This window comes from Akebia trifoliata, chromosome 7 (genome assembly GCF_017979445.1).
Source record: "Akebia trifoliata isolate Shusen 1 chromosome 7, ASM1797944v1, whole genome shotgun sequence".
Classification (NCBI taxonomy): Eukaryota; Viridiplantae; Streptophyta; class Magnoliopsida; order Ranunculales; family Lardizabalaceae; genus Akebia; species Akebia trifoliata.
In genome coordinates, this window is record NC_141381.1 from 659,357 (window position 1) to 671,533 (window position 12,177).

Here is a 12,177-nt window from a genome sequence, read left to right on the forward strand (position 1 = left end):
GGGTTTTGTTAACGACTTAACATATGCAATATGTACACCTTAGAATAAGCATGTGAGGGTATTTTGCTAAAAAAACATTATTTAAAAAAAAAAAGGGTATTTTTTATACAAAATCCAAATTTTCAAAGTGTATTGAACTTTAATTTAGGGCACATGTTAATAAAACCTTATGTAAAATTTCAGATGCCAATAGCATCTCTCTTCCAATTGAAAGAGGTGAGTTAATATTTGAATAATGATGAATACAGAAGCTGACATGGCGAGGGAACGCACATCATTTTCTATTGTATTCTATAATTCTGCACTTATCGCGTCAGCCACGTACCCAATTGCGCACCAGCCACGTATCCAATCGCACACCCTACCAAACTGCGTGCATTGATTTCTCTTTCTTTAGCACACCACCGACAGTGGGGTTAGTTTTGATATTCTTTAAAGAAAGAAAGTACGATAATTACTTTAAAAAAAGAGAGAGAGAGAGAGAGACGGAGAAGACCTTGACTTCAATAATGTTGTCCATCTCTTATATTATCATTTATTTAAAAAAAGAAAATTTCTTATTTTTTTAAAAATATTTTTTTAAAAGACGTATGAGTTAAAATCAAAAATATTTTTCATTGAGATACGATGGAGAAATATATATGGTTACATGCACATCAATATTTTTGAAAGGATGTCAATTTCAATGTTATTCTAATACAATTAGACTCGACAAATAATTTAAGAAATTGAAATGTAATAAGTAAAAAAGTTTTATTAACGACTTAAACAGATACAATACATAAACCTTGGAATAAATATGTGAAGGTATTTTGGAAAAAGAATATTTTTTAAATGGTATTTTCGATACAAAATCCAATTTTCTATTGCACTTTAGGGAAAATGTTAAAAAGGTCCTAGGTAAAATTTGGGGTGACAATAGCATCTCTCTTCGAAAGAAGTGAGTTAATGTTTTTCTTTCTCTTCCTTTTGCACGGATGACGAGGTTAGTTTTTGTATTCTTTAGAGAAGAAAGATATAAGAATGGCGTTATAAAAAGAGAGAGAAGAGAGATGGAGAAGACTTGACTTCAATGATGTCCATCTCTTTTTCTTTTGCACCGACAGTGGGGTTAGTTTTGAAATTCTTTAAAGAAAGAAGGAAAAATAATTGCTTTAGAAAAAAAAAAAAAAAAAAAATCAAAACCAAAACAAAAGAGAAAGAGAGACAACGAAGACGACCTTGACTCTAATGATGTCCATATATTTCTTATCTCATATGCTATTCATTTATTTAAACAATGAGTTTCTTGTTTTTTTAAGGGTGAGTGAGGGGGAGTGTTTAGTGTATATTTTCCTCCACTCTCGAGTGTGTTATACTCCAGTCAAGCTATTGACCCTCTTATATTCATTGTTCTCTCCATCTCCAACAGATTGATTTTTTAGGGTAAATGGTTTGTCAACAAAAGTTGGGGTATCAATAAAAACTCTCTAGATTTAGGTTTTAATATGAGCCTAATCCTAATTGTAAACAACTGTTGAAGTTGTTTGAATGTCTTATTATGCTTTGTAATAACTTAAACCTAACATTTATGATGTTTGAATGGTGTGTTTTAATCTTTGATAGGGTGATAAACAATTTAAGAAATTCGGGAGTAGTAAGTAAAAGATGGGATGCCCAACCTTTTTAATGTTGAAGGTAAGGTACCCAACATTTTGATTGTTTAGTGAATGGGGTATCATCTCGGTGAAAAATCAATTGATAGGGTACTCATCAATCCTAGAGGCATGCTTTCATTGTTTCCTCATTTTTTTGCTAGGTAAAATAATGGACTTGAGTGATTTTCGAGCGTCAAGAGATAGGAATCATAACCTAGAACCCTGTAGCAGAGACCAAGTTATGAGCAAATATTTCGGAACACAATAGAGTTGTTCACAAAATTATAACCATTAAAGTTTATAGTTTGCACATTAATTCAGAGTCGAACACTTCAACAGAACTTTAGAACATAAAATTGAAATTTTGTTTCTGACCTTGTTGTTGTTGTTGCAATATCTGTTGGGGGTCATGTTGTCTTTTGTAAAATTGATATCGGGTCTGCTCTGTTGCCTTTTGTAAAACTATTGAGTTCTCAAGTTGTTTGCAAATCTTTACACACATACCAAAATTATCATTATTGAGCACTCCTAACTGTTAGGTTCATTTTTTATTTATTTATTTTTGAGTCTTTTCATATATTTATATGAAAAAAATTTCAAAATGGCTTCACTCTCAAATTTCAAAATGTTGACCAAATAATATTATTGACACGGGTTATTCACACATGATTAGTAAGAATGGTTGAGAAATAGTAAAAATTCAAGTGCAAATAGAAGATCTCTCTCTTCCCCTTTTGTTTGTTTGGTTTTGTTTAGATTTCTATTTGTTAGATTTAGGATTTTATATGAGCCTGATTCTAATTGTAAACAATTGTTGAAGTTGAATGTGTTATAATTCTTTGTAATGGTGAGGCAATAACTTGAATCAAACTTTTGTAATTTTTGAATGGTGTGTTATAAATTTTAATCTTTAATTTGGTTGTGATAAATAAGGGAAATATTGAAGTAACATTGAAATTGACATCATTTTAAACATTATTGATGTGGATTTGGGTACATAACCATAGATACTTTTTCATCAAGAGACGAATGAGAAACATCTATGATTATGTGCAGACCAATGTTTGAAATGATGTCAATTTCAATGTTACCTTAGCAAGACTGATAAATAATTTATGAAAGAGTCTTGTTGGGGTGACAGAATGACTTGGTGGCGTGTACACAATCATAGATGCTTTTTCGCGAGATATGAGTAAAAAGCATCTACAGTTGCGCGCACCACCACGTCCTTTGTGTCACCTCTTTGTTTGTGTCATTCCAGCACTAGTCTTTATTAAATTGGGATGTAATAAGTAAAAGAATAATGATGAATGCACACAGTTGGATATGTTGTTGACGTGGCAAGGGCATGAAACCACACTTCTTTTTTCTATGTATCCCAATGAAAAATATCAATGATTTTGTGCACTTGCCAAGTTAGCTACATACCCGACACTTATAGCCGCTGGAACAATGACATCACTTATAGCCGTCTGCATCACAATTGTCCTTGAATACTCCGTCCATGGTCTCCCAAGATAAGATGGGAAACTACTTTGAATGGGTTTCAAATCGAAAGTTGCACCGATTCTACATTTCTGAATTACAATTCATGTGTTCTGGTTTGGATCAGTTCGTCCCTAGGCTGTGAATATGTTCTTCTGCCCTGAATTCGAACGTCGTGCATGGAGATTGCAGTCTTGTAATACCACTGCTGCATTTCCAAATATAAAGTCCATTGTAGCGGCTACTAGGCAATTTATGTAGAATTGACGAAAGGAGTGTACGTAGAGGGTATCTTGGTACGCTAACATGTCACATTGGTAGAATGCTGACTTATCGGATCCAACACGAAGTGCCACAGATTGGTGATTGGAGGGCCCTGCTATGTTTTGGAAGGTTACGCCCCGGACTAAGAACCCTTCCCCTACCACAGCTGCAACATATAGAGTAATCAAGAATTATTATTAGATAAGATATATTGTAATAAAATGTATATAGAATCAATAGGTACATTATATCTCTCATGTTCAAATGGAGTTCAGATAAGCTTAAATGATCAGGTGAACTTTTATTAATTAAAATTTCTTTAAAATTCATATTAAGTTATGTGATACAAAATCCACATTGATCAGAGATATCTTCTAATAAGGTCGGTAGATGAGACTTAATAAACATTTATAATAGTGAGATTGATTTTCAAAGAAAATGAGCAATTCGCATCAATAAAAGTATTGTATCCAATCTAAAATCCCAAGGCGATATATATATATATAAAGAATAAACAAATCATCTAATATAAAATCATAGGAGTTACTGAAAATTATCTGAAATGTTAATATGCCAAAAATAACTAGAGAAGTATCAAATAACCAACCTTCTCTGGCACAGCAAAGACAGCCTGCACAGGAGTCATCCCTTGAAATGGAAGTAGAGTTGTCGTGAGCTCCCAAAGCTATACACATCGACTTTCCTTGTATAATTAGGAATTCGAGAATCAGAGAGTGCAAGAATGCTAAAGGCCATACATTATGATCAAGAATATTTCTCTAGTTCAGTCAGTAGTAAGGTAGCTATCATAAAGAAGGCAAAACACTGGATATGGTACTAACACGTGTTACCCACAATTGCTACCCATGTTGATGCCACTGATTACCTATGAGCACACATAGGATAACATATTAGCAACTCAAAAAAATCAAAACAAATTTATGAGCATGATATAAGGATGATAAGAAAAAATATAAAAGTATCTCTTAAAGTGAACAACATCTAGCAATTTAAAATGACATAATCAGAAAGTGATCAAACAAGTATTCACAATTAAGTAAACATGTTTATAACATCATTAAAACTGTCTGGAGAGTTACCAGGTTAGGAATTGTAGGAAAAAGTGCTTGTGACAAATCAACACCCAAGCTTTGCAGTGCTTGCCTCAAATTATTCAACAACCTACTCCAAACTCATTTATCATTAGGCAGGTCTTCTCGACTTCATTTTCCTTTCTTTCATAATACATATTATATTCATCTAGAAAATAAAATTAAAAAAACTTACATGTGGTTTAGAATATATATATTTTTTTGATGAATTTATCCATAACCAAGGGAGTTTCACCACTTGAATAAGAACTAAACAAACCAACGGAACTGTAAAGTTCCATGACTAACCCTTAAGAGTAAACACCCGCAATGCTTAGGGTGCCTCTCTCAATTGTGTGCTATGCCTGCTCATTTAACTCGTCATTCGTGCCAAGACGCTCGGTTGCAGTTGGTCTACCATGCCATAATTGGGTTTGAGGATGGAGTGCCATGTCTGCATTAGAGATAGCTCTCTGCAGAGGTTCAGCCACCCCACTACTCCTTCCAACAGTAGGGAATGTATGTGTCCAAAGAGATACAAGCAGAGGCATGGCCTTGTTTCCTAGTCCAGGGTGGTCATCCATTTCCTTGTAGGTGACACCAGTGCTCAGGTTAGATTATACCGGGTTATGTGTGTTTGCAAGCATGGTAGCTATGTTATTGACATCAAACTTTCTAGTAAACATTGTTGCTGGACCAGGGTCATTGTTTACAGCATGTTTTACACCCCTAAATACTACCTCTTAATAATACATTTGTTCAGTACTAACCACATAATACTTCTAAAGATGTAAGTATATTAAGTACATCATGAATGTGTAGTTGACTGACAAAAGAAAATGAAACAAAGAATCTACAGTTTGTTTTGGGGTCTTTAGGTCTCCCTAGCAACATTGATGGTCTTTTATTTAAGAAATACCGAAGATATACAGTTAGGATCACATTGACATACTACAATGCATAAAGTTGAAAATAGGACTACGGGAAAATATTTCTCCAATGTCAAACTTTTCGAGTTTTTTTATAAGGATATCCATGTTGGCATTCAATTGGAACTCATGACCTCATAGAAAGTGATGGTAACAACCATAATCAACATTGAACAAAGTTGAAAAACAAATAGCCAAGATGTGGCAAGTTCAATTCATGGTCAATTTGCCGGATTAAACCAAACTCGTTCAATTCAAGTTTGGGGCCTCCCAAACAGAAAAATTATTAACAATGACTAAACTAAATCGGCCTAGTGAGCATTGGAAAGAGAGACCTTGTGAATTCAATATAAGGTAAATGTGGAATTACTAAGAAATTAGAATTGAATTTCTAGTACACCAAGTAACACAGATTGAATTATAGTTACCATTTACGTGAGCTAAAAGTACAATTCTGTTCACTACAATAAAATATCAGAATATTTAACTATGAACTTTGAAGAAAGAAAGAATGAATTAGAGTTTTAAAAAAAATTTATCTAAAAATGAGATAAAAAGGAACCAAGTAGAAATATAAAAAAAACTATATCAAAAACCAAATCACACGTAAAAGAAGTTAATAACTCAAACAACTTACATTTCCATCACCAATGGCACTTGAGCCACCAATGACTATACAAGATTGGGCTTTGGCACAAATGTAACAGGCATGTCAATATGATGGCGATCATTACTGAAAAAACCCAAGTTCCACATATTCTCTATTAAATACTTGATTCGGGAATGATAATCAAGTATAAAGTGATTTCATGCAATTATATATACGATGTGACATGAATTTAGCTCTGAGTTGCAGCAATAACCTATTTGGTAAGCAGCAATTATATTGTCATAGTACCTATTTGGTAAGTAGCAACTTTCATCTTTTCAGGAGTTGCAGCAATAAGCTCGTAAGTTCTTGCTAAGAAGAAATCTTTGCATTTCTCCATAACTTCTGAGTTGGAACTTGTATGACTCTCGCCCCACTTATTAAAACTACATTCCTGCAAATTCAATTCTTTTCAGGATACATATAACTGTAAGATTCTCTCTCACACATATGCACGATGAATGGAGAAAAGGAAAAACATTAAGTTCAATTCTTATGCTTCTATTACCAATGGGCCACCAAGATAATGGAAAAAATTGCATCATGCCCACTGCTACAGTCCCATGACTAGAGAAATCAATATTAATAAAGCACAGCTCGATACAAGAGATTAAGCCCAATTGGACCACATGATCAGGTAACATGCTTTGCTTTGGTTCAACTAACTCAGGTAGTTTCAGGCACATTATCCATATGGACATCTGGGTCCATCTAATACTACTTTGAATTCCTTTAATTTTTTCATTAAAGTTTCTATTAATTTCCTTTGCAGTTAATTCATGAAACTCCAACGTAATAAAAGGGGAGAGATTTGAAGAGAAACCCTTTTAAAATATTTTATAATTCCAACTCTGCCCTAGATCTCTTTTTAGACATTTTTAAATTCTAAAGCCATCCCAATTTCTCTCCTATCAATCTAAACATGGTAGAGAGAAACCGAGTTTCTCTTCGCTCCACTTCTCTCAATCCAAACATAGTGTTAGAATTTTGTAGAACTCTACTTTTAGTCCATTATTTGGTTACCTAAGAAATGGATTTGCTTGGAAGCTTTGTTCAAGATCTTTCGATTGAGTTAAAAGGAGAGTTAACCCTTAAATTCACAGGATCCCTGAAAAGAAATAAAGAAGGGATTGCACAAATAGCATTCCCTAGAAAACGCAATTTTCAGGTGCATGATTTTGTTTGGAAGCTTTCTTCAAGATCTTTGGGATAAGACTTTGTTGTTGTTGTAGAATTATTATGAACCATTTTCCTACCATCCTTATTTGGAACACTCCATTTTAGGAGTCTTAAGAAAATCTTGTTCTGCATTACTTACCACCAAACTTATCTTAAAAAAAAAATTCACGAAATGCTTTTTGCAGCAAAGCAAACTTATAGAACCATGAATGACCAAGACCTACACAGCATTTGCATGTCCTCTACTCCTGTAAACACTTCTCTCAAAGAATTCCACTACTCTTTGGCACGACGTTAACAATAAGTGGACCTTCCATCACTCATTTTAAATGAGGGACCACGGGCATTGGCATTGGCTTTGTTTAGATTTCTATTTGTTAGATTTAGGATTTTGTATGAGTCTGATTGTAATTGTAAACAACTGTTGAAGTTGAATGTGTTATAATTCTTTGTAATGTTGAGGCAATAACTTGAATCAAACTTTTGTAATTTTTGAATGGTGTGTTTTGAATTTTAATATTTAATTTGGTTGTGATAAATAAGGGAAACACTTAAGTAACATTGAAATTGACATCATTTCAAACATTATTGATGTGGATTTGGGTACATAACCATAGATACTTTTTCATCAAGAGACGAATGAGAAACATCTATGGTTATGTGCACACCAATGTTTGAAATGATGTCAATTTCAATGTTACCTTAGCAAGACTGATAAATAATTTATGAAAGAGTCCTGTTGGGGTGACACAATGACTTGGTGGCGTGCACACAACCATAGATGCTTTTCCACGAGATATGAGTAAAAAGCATCTATGATTGCGCGCACCACCACGTCCTTTGTGTCACCTCTTTGTTTGTGTCAATCCAGCACTAGTCTTTATTAAATTGGGATGTAATAAGTAAAAGAATAATGATGAATGCACACAGTTGGATATGTTGTTGACGTGGCAAAAACATGAAATCACACATCTTTTTTCTATCTATCTAAATGAAAAAGATCAATGATTCTGTGCACTTGCCAAGTCAGCTATATACCCAATCACGTACCAAAACCGCATGCATTCATCACGACTCCAAGTAAAAGGATTTACGAAATAAGCATGTGAGGGTATTTTGGCAAAAAAAATATTTTTTAAAAGAGCATTTTTTATACAAAATCCATTTTCAAAGTGTATTTATTGAACTTTAGCTTAGGGCACATGTTAACAAAATCTTAAGTAAAATTTCGGGGGCCAATAGCATCTCTCTTCCAATTGAAAGAGGTGAGTTAATGTTTGAATAATGATGAACACAGCAGCTGACGTGGTGTGGGCACGGAATGCACATTTTTTTCTAGTGTATTCTATGATTCTACATTTATCACGTCAGCCACGTACCCAATCACTCACCCACCCAAACCGCGTGCATTGATTTCTCTTTCTTTTGCACGTCAGCCACGTATCCAATCGCGAACCCACCTAAACCGCGTGCATTGATTTCTCTTTCTTTTGCACACCACCGACAGCGGGGTTAGTTTTGGTATTCTTTAGAGAAAGAAGGTACAATAATTGCTATAGAAAAAGGCTGAAAGAAAGAGGGAGATATGGAGAATACCTTGACTCTAATAACGATGTCCATCTCTTATCTTATCATTTATTTAAAGAAAAAAAAATATTTCTTATTTTCTTAAAAATATCTTTTTAAAGGGTATATAAGTAAAAATTATAAATATTTTTCATCGAGATACGAGATGGAAGTATATATATGGTTACATGCACACCAATGTTTTTGAAAGGATGTCGATTTCAATGTTACTTTAGCACGACTCGAGTCGATAAATAATTTAAAAAATTGGGATATAATAATTAAAATGATTTTATTAACAATTTAATGGATGCAATAAGTAAACCTTAGAATAAGCATGTGAGGGTATTTCGGCAAAAGAATATTTTTTAAATGGTATTTTCGATACAAAATCCAATTTTGTATTGCACTTTGAGGTAAATGTTAAAAAGGCCTAATTAAAATTCGGAGTGACAATAGCATCTCTCTTTGGAAGAAGTGAGTTAATGTTTTACTTTCTCTTCCTTTGACAACGAGGTTAGTTTTGATATTTTATAGAGAAAGAAGATACATTAATGGTTTTAGAAAAAGAGAGAAAGGTCGATAAGACTTCACTTCAATGATGTCCTATCTTTTGTATTTTTTTTGTTTTTTTTCTTTTGCACCGACAGTAGGGTTAGTTTTGATATTTTTTAAAGAAAAGAGGTACAATAATTACTTTCGGAAGAAAAAAAAAAAAAAAAAAACAGACAAAAAAAGAGACGACGGAGACGACGTTGACTCTAATGATGTTCATCTATTTCTTATCTCATATGCTATTTATTTATTTATTTAAACAATTAATGAGCTTCTTGTTTTCTTAAACCTCTAAGAGCTTTGATTTTATTTGTTTTTTCACATAATCAAAGAGAGAATTAATGGGAGATGTCGTAGCAACCATTTTTTTTCGGAGATTAAATTCACTATTGTAGACACCCCAATTTGCACGAACCTGTTAGGAAAGTCTAAATTTCCTCGAATTGATTTTGAGTTAGACTTAAACTTCTCAATGGACCCACATTGCCACTTGGCATCATATTCATGTATACATGCATGCTATTTGCATCTCATATCATGCCCATACCTTGTCCCTAAACTTATGTCCATCACCCATATCCTAAGTCCAAACTCAAGTTCATATTCCAAACCCAAGTCCATGTCCTAACCCAAATCCAAGTCCATGTCCTAACCCAAACCCAAGTCTATATTCAAACCCAACACCAAGTCCATACCCAAATCTAACACTAAGTCCCTCCTAAGCCCAAACCCAAGTCCATATCCTAACTCAAACCCAAGTCCAACACCTAGCCCATTCCAAGTCCATTCTCTCACCCCTTCACAAGATGACACATGTTGATACCTCATAAGCCTCCAACACCCAATGCATCATCGAATTGGAGAGTCAACCTTTCCTTTGTGAAAACTCAAGAATGCCCTTCTCAAAAAGTCTAGTCAAATCAAAAAGGTTATTTGGTAAAAAGCATCTATGATTGCGCGCACCACCACGTCCTTTGTGTCACCTCTCTGTTTGTGTCAATCCAGCACTAGTCTTTATTAAATTGGGATGTAATAAGTAAAAGAATAATGATGAATGCACACAGTTGGATATGTTGTTGACGTGGCAAAGGCATGAAACCACACATCTTTTTTCTATGTATCTAAATGAAAAAGATCAATGATTCTGTGCACTTGCCAAGTCAGTTGTATACCCAATCACGTACCAAAACCGCATGCATTCATCACGACTCCAAGAAAAAGGATTTACAAAATAAGCATGTGAGGATATTTTGGCAAAAAAATATTTTTTAAAAGAGCATTTTTTATACAAAATCCATTTTCAAAGTGTATTTATTGAACTTTAGTTTAGGGCACATGTTAACAAAATCTTAAGTAAAATTTCGGGGGCCAATAGCATCTCTCTTCCAATTGAAAGAGGTGAGTTAATGTTTGAATAATGATGAACACAGCAGCTGACGTGGTGAGGGCACGGAATGCACATTTTTTTCTAGTGTATTCTATGGTTCTACATTTATCACGTCAGCCACGTACCCAATCACTCACCCACCCAAACCGCGTGCATTGATTTCTCTTTCTTTTGCACATCAGCCACGTATCCAATCGCGAACCCACCTAAACCGCGTGCATTGATTTCTCTTTCTTTTGTACACCACCGACAGCGGGGTTAGTTTTGGTATTCTTTAGAGAAAGAAGGTACAATAATTGCTATAGAAAAAGAGAGAGAGAGATGGAGAAGACCTTGACTCTAATAACGATGTCCATCTCTTATCTTCTCATTTATTTAAAGAAAAAAAATGTTTCTTATTTTTTTTAAATATCTTTTTAAAGGGGTATAAGTAAAAATCATAAATATTTTTCATCGAGATACGAGATGAAAGTATACATGATTACATGTACACCAATGTTTTGAAAGAATGTCAATTTCAATGTTACTCTAACACGACTCGACTAGATAAATAATTTAATAAATTGGGATGTAATAATTAAAATGATTTTATTAACAACTTAACGGATGCAATACGTAAACCTTGGAATAAGCATGTGAGGGTATTTCGATAAAAGAATATTTTTTAAATAGTATTTCGATACAAAATCCAATTTTGTATTGCACTTTAAGGTAAATGTTGAAAAGGCCTAAGTAAAATTTTGGAGTGACAATATCATCTCTCTTTGAAAGAAATGAGTTAATGTTTTACTCTCTTCCTTAGACAACGAGGCTAGTTTTGGTATTCTATAGGGAAAGAAGATAGATAATGGCATTAGAAAAAGAGAGAGAAGTGGATAAGACTTGACCCAATGATGTCCTATCTTTTTTTTTGTTTGTTTGTTTTTTTTTTCCCGACAGTGAGATTAGTTTTGATATTTTTTAAGAAAGAAGGTACAATAGAAGGAAAAAAAAAAAACAGAGAGAAGAGAGACGACGGAGACTACCTTGACTCTATGCTACTTAGTTATTTAAACAATCAAGAGCTTCTTGTTTCTTAAACCTCTAAGAGCTTTGATTTTATTTGTTTTTTCATATAATCAAAGAGAGAATTAATGGAAGAAGTCGTAGCAACCTTTTCCTTCGGAGATTAAATTCACTCTTACGTGAGGAGTTTGAAATATTTGGTGGCCTAGAAGATGAAATCCTACTTCTTAAGTCCCAACTTTCACATCTAAATTCTCATATCCAACCTTTCCATAGCGAACTCGTTCAAATCGGTTACTTCAGTGCCATGTCCAACATAATAGGCATTGAATTGAAAAATCGATTCACAATTGGTTGGTTAGGTTCAAAGAAACCATCCATGACGCTGATGATTGTATCAATCTATTCATCATTCGGATGAATAATAATA

At 33.8% G+C, this 12,177-nt stretch overlaps 1 long non-coding RNA gene across 1 annotated transcript; it reads right to left on the minus strand.

Annotated features, from left to right (window-relative positions):
- Nucleotides 1–3,020: 3,020 nt before the first annotated feature.
- On the minus strand, nucleotides 3,021–6,759 carry LOC147397840 (uncharacterized). Its single transcript, XR_015179669.1, has 4 exons — nucleotides 6,305–6,759; nucleotides 4,487–6,139; nucleotides 3,994–4,272; nucleotides 3,021–3,552 (listed from the first exon to the last, which is right to left on the minus strand). It is a non-coding gene; the product is annotated as an uncharacterized LOC147397840 (long non-coding RNA).
- Nucleotides 6,760–12,177: the final 5,418 nt, after the last annotated feature.